This window comes from Oncorhynchus mykiss, chromosome 1, assembly GCF_013265735.2.
Source record: "Oncorhynchus mykiss isolate Arlee chromosome 1, USDA_OmykA_1.1, whole genome shotgun sequence".
Lineage (NCBI taxonomy): Eukaryota > Metazoa > Chordata > Actinopteri > Salmoniformes > Salmonidae > Oncorhynchus > Oncorhynchus mykiss.
Window position 1 is genome coordinate 10,048,678 of NC_048565.1, and position 5,163 is coordinate 10,053,840.

Consider the following 5,163-nt stretch of genomic DNA (forward strand, 5'->3'; position numbering starts at 1 on the left):
GTGTGTAATATGTAAATGTATATATAAATACAGTATATATGCATAGCATTGTGTGTGTGTGTGTGTGTGTGTGTGTGTGTGTGTGTATATATGCATATATAATGTGTATGTATATATAAATACAGTATATATGCATAGCATTGTGTGTGTGTGTGTGTATATATGCATATATAATGTGTATGTATATATAAATACAGTATATATGCATAGCATTATGTGTGTGTGTGTGTGTATATATGCATATATAATGTGTATGTATATATTTTTGTAGTTTTTATCCCCACCCTTTTTGTTTTAGTTGCCTCACATTGTTTAATGTATATAATATTCACAGTACTAGACGATAACACAATTCTGATTTTGGCACTTGCCTCATGTACAACATAATGGACGTGTATGTGTGTGTGTGTGTGTGTGTGTGCGCGCGCATGTGTGTGCATGTGCACGTGTGACGGTCTACCGGCAAAGGCATGCACACATGTACTGTAACTAAAATACTGTATATTCATGTTGATGATAGGTAATGATATGAGTTATGAACTGGTGGCATTCCTCTCAACAAACATGTTGTTTTTGGAACACAACTGTTGTGGTCGTTTTGTAGAGACTGACTAATAAGGTTAGTTTTTTTTTTAGTCATGCCGCAGTTTTAGCCAAATCCCTTTTTCTAGAAACTAGTTCATCCAGGCTGTGATAGTTGTTGGAGGCACAGTCTCTCTGCAGTCTAACAAACTCAAAACAGCGTGAAACTACAGCCTAAAGCCCTTTACAAACGGGGTCTTGGGCTAAGTTCAAAACCGCGATTGTATGGCAAATAGTATTACGTCACGCCCACGCCTTGCAAATCAACAATAGTGTGATATGTAATACATATGTTGCGATCAATTACTAATAGAGGCTTTACTGCATATACCCCCAAGGCCAAAGCCTTTACATTTAACCTTTATTTAACTAGGCAAGTCAGTTAAGAACAATTTCTTATTTACAATGGCGGCCTCCATCTGACCACTGAGGATAGGGAAATCTAGGGCCCAGTAGGGCTTCAAACTGACAGGGGAGGGTTCCAAGGAATGTGATCCTGGGGCTACTGTGAGCTAGCTCAGGCCTATATCATAGGACTGAAGAAGTACAGAGACTTGGAAATGCTTGCAGTCTATTCAGTCTCTACCAGAGGCTGGTCAGTCGAAGCATTAAGATGTGAAAAAAATGACTGCTCAATGAGCTGTGAGTAAATCCTTGTCATTCCTTCCCTGAGTGGACTCGAGGGAAGATGCCTTTAATAGCTTCTTGCTATGTCATCTTCAATTTTATTTTAGAAGCTCTTGATAAACCATCAACAGGGTGGTTTAGTTGAGTGAGTAACGTTAAAGCTGTTGGTTTAAAAAATCTTGTCACTAAAAATCAGCAGTGCCACCATAAAGCCTGTAATGTTATTATAAAAAAAATGTTGGTCCTTATCTAACACTTTTTTTTTTTCCCCCTCACAAAAACAAACATTATCAACAGTTTTAAGTATTGCTGGAGAAGAAAGTTCACTTGGTAGAGGGCTAGATTACGCTCCTCAAATGTAAACAAAGAACACATGCAACATACTTCCCAATAGCAGGGAGAAGGTACAGGTAACTGCCAAAATAATGTAAACGAGGGATACAAAGTGTATTGAAAGCAGGTGCTTCCACCCAGGTGTGGTTCCTGAGTTAAGAAATTAACATCCCAGCATGCTTAGGGTATTAACATTCTGGGCAGGCCATTATTTTGGCTACCATGGCTATGCCCCCCCCCCCCCCCCCCCCCCCCCATAGGATGACAATGCCCCCATCCACAGGGCACGAGTGGTCACTAAATGGTTTGATGAGAATGAAAACAATGCAAGTCATATTCCATGGCTGTCTCAGTCACCAGATCTCAACCCAATTGAACACTTATGGGAGATTCTGGAGCGGCACCTGAGACAGCGTTTTCCACCACCATCAACAAAACACCAAATTATGGAATTTCTTTTGGAAGAATGGTGTCGCATCCCTCCAACAGAGTTCCAGACACTTATAGAATCTATGCCAAGGTGTATTGAAGTTCCTCTGACAGCTCATGGTGGCCCAACACCTTAACACACTCTATGTTGGCGTATTCTTTATTTTGGCAGTTGCCTGTGTCTCTCACAAGACTTTGTTAGTTTGTGCATCAGTCATCTTCCGTTTTCCTCGCAAGAAAACTTTGGTTTGGAGGCAACACTTGAATAAGGGTGCCTATTTTATTTTATTTTTTATACACCCTAACTTCCTAAACATATATATATATATATATATATATATATATATATATATATATATATATATATTAGTACATGCATTGGATCCATGTGGTTCGTATTAGAAGGATCTGTGGCTTGAGATCATTCTGCCAATCTCATTGCCAACATTGACCGGAACTGGCCAGAAACTCAGATGTTGGGCCTGTAGTTCAAGCCTTCACTTTTTCCAACATTTCAGTTGACCTCAATCACCCAGTTGCCTAATGAGGCGCCACTATTTCAGTGGGCCCCAAGAGAACGTTTAGAAGATAATTGTCTCGTTTAGAAAAATTGGGTACTGGGTAAAGAATGAGGCAGGCTTTAACCTGCTATAACAGTCAAATGATTTGCTGAAATCAAGCAATTGTGAAGCACAGAGCCACATCAGTACTATAGTAAACACTAAAAGCCAAGCTTAACAGATGACCACAACCGAAAAAGTGCAAAAGTCCTGTATATTATTTTATAGAATTCTGATTTCTACCGTACAATGTTTTATTTATTGATTACAAGGAGCACCCTGTGATCATAGTGATTTATAGACGTTTATTTAGTTGTATGTTTTTAACTGCTTTACCTGGCTTTGCATTAATTAGGTAAATGTCAAAGAAAAGGCTGGTGGTTTTTATTACACCCCGAAAACACATCCTGGAGGTGACTTGGATGGGAAAAGTATTCCATATCAGTGTTGAAATGCTCACTGATTCGTGTGGGTAACATACATGTCGGTTGTGTTAGCTTTCACATTTGTGCCAATGTCATTCGCTGACCCGCAGCTGTGAACTGAAAACAAGTCATCATTGACAATTCATTGTTTCTCTTCGCTTGCTTACAGAAAGTGCCAGCTCCCCCCCCCCCCTAAATCTGAATCAAATCAATGTAATTTTATTACGCCTGGCCTGTAACAAGGTCCTCTGATGCCTGACTTCATAAAGTGCCCAATAAAAGAGAAGTGGACATTCCTTCAATGCTGTTAAAACTCTTTGTTTTCCCCAAATTAAATGAATCTCATTGTGAATGATGAGGATCCAATGAGAAATGTGTTCATTTTTTAAGACAGGAAAGACATGACAAAATGGCAGGATGAAGTTTGGTCTCTTTTTTTTTTTACACCAACATGGCTGCCAGTGAAACAATCCCCAACTCCTGAAAGCATTGTTGATTGTGTTGATTCCTCAGCTGAGACATCACCTGGGACAACAGAGCACCATAGCTATTCATGACCAAAAAAGGATGTCCTATAACACTGATAATTGAGGCTTGACCACAGCACCCTATAAGATGCACCGATATTAACAATTTTAACCTGAAATAGTGACCGCATTGAAATGTGCCTGTGCAGTCCCACTGATCATGTTGGTTGGCTGGGACCAATGGTTTCTAGGCTTCAGTAGTCGAAGGTGCTCAACCTCCCTGTATTTGACCATGTCATTGTATTTCTTTACAGTCTTCTATAGTTGTATTCATCATATGAAACGACTATTTGGTAAGAGCAGCCATGACGAGTATCCTACCTGATGAGATGCTGAGCCTCAGGCTGCAATGAACAGTGTGTGATGTTTTTTTTAAGTCTCCTTGACATATATATTCAAAGTCATTAAAAAGCCTGATAGTGTACTGGCCTGGATTTCCAGGTCAAAGCAAAAGTAAGGAAGCAGAATGTGTTCTGTTGACTTGTGGATGGTCTTGCCTTGGGGATTGAGGTATAATATTATCAAAGCAGTATTTTTAGAATTTGGACAGAGTTCTGAAAACGGTGGAGCGTATATAGAGAAAAGCAAACAGACGTCGATAATAAACATTACATTTAGTGATCACCACAAACACAAAGGAAGCCTTTTGGCTGTTGGATCTATTGGGACAGTCTTAAATAGATATGTCTTTATTTATTTGTTTGTGTTTTAAGCCAGTGAAACCCAGGGACTTGGTGCCATGATGACTCTGACAGTGCTATTGTGTGAAATTATAATCACTTGTTATGGAATAATTTTTTTATATAGTCTTTTCACACCAGATTTTTTTTGTTTTGTATTTGTACAGTGGCTTGGTGATACTGATGGGTTGCCAGGAGTTGATATTGTAACCAATAAAAAAAGCTTTTAACCAAGGATTTGTGTTTTGAAGCCTATTATGAGAAAAAAAACTGCTACAAATTGGTTAACAAATGACTTTTCCAACTATAGTTGCTTGAATGCTGACCATCTACCAGTCAGTAAAAGCTTTTCTTTGAACAATTGTTTGTGGCTTGTGAAAGTATTCACCCCCCTTGGCATTTTTTTTTATTTTGTTGCCTTACAACCTAAAATTAAAATAGATTTTTTGGGGGGGGGGGTTTGTATCATTTGATTTACACAGCATGCCTACAATTTTGAAGATACAAAATATTTTTTTGTGAAACAAGCCAGAAATAAGACAACTTGAGCTGCATAACTATTCCCCCCCCCCTCTTATTTCTTTCTTTAAGCAATGGCTTTTATCTGACCACTCTTCTGTAAAGCCCAGCTCTGTGGAGTGTACGACTTAAAGTGGTCCTATGGACAGATACTCTAATCTCCCCTGTGGAGCTTTGCAGCTCCTTCAGGTTTATCTTTGGTCTCTCGGTTGCCTCTCTGATTAAGGCCCTCCTTGCCTGCTCCTTGAGTTTTGGTGGGCGGCCCTCTCTCGGCAGGTTTGTTGTGGTGCCATATTCTTTCCATTTTTTAATAATGGATTTAATGGTGCTCCGTGGGCTGTTCAAAGTTTCTGATATTTTTTTTATAACCCAACCCTGATCTGTAGCTTCACAACTTTGTCCCTGACCTGTTTGGAGAGCTCCTTGGTGCCACTTGCTTGGTGGTGTTGCAGACTCTGGGGCATTTCAGAACAGATGTGTG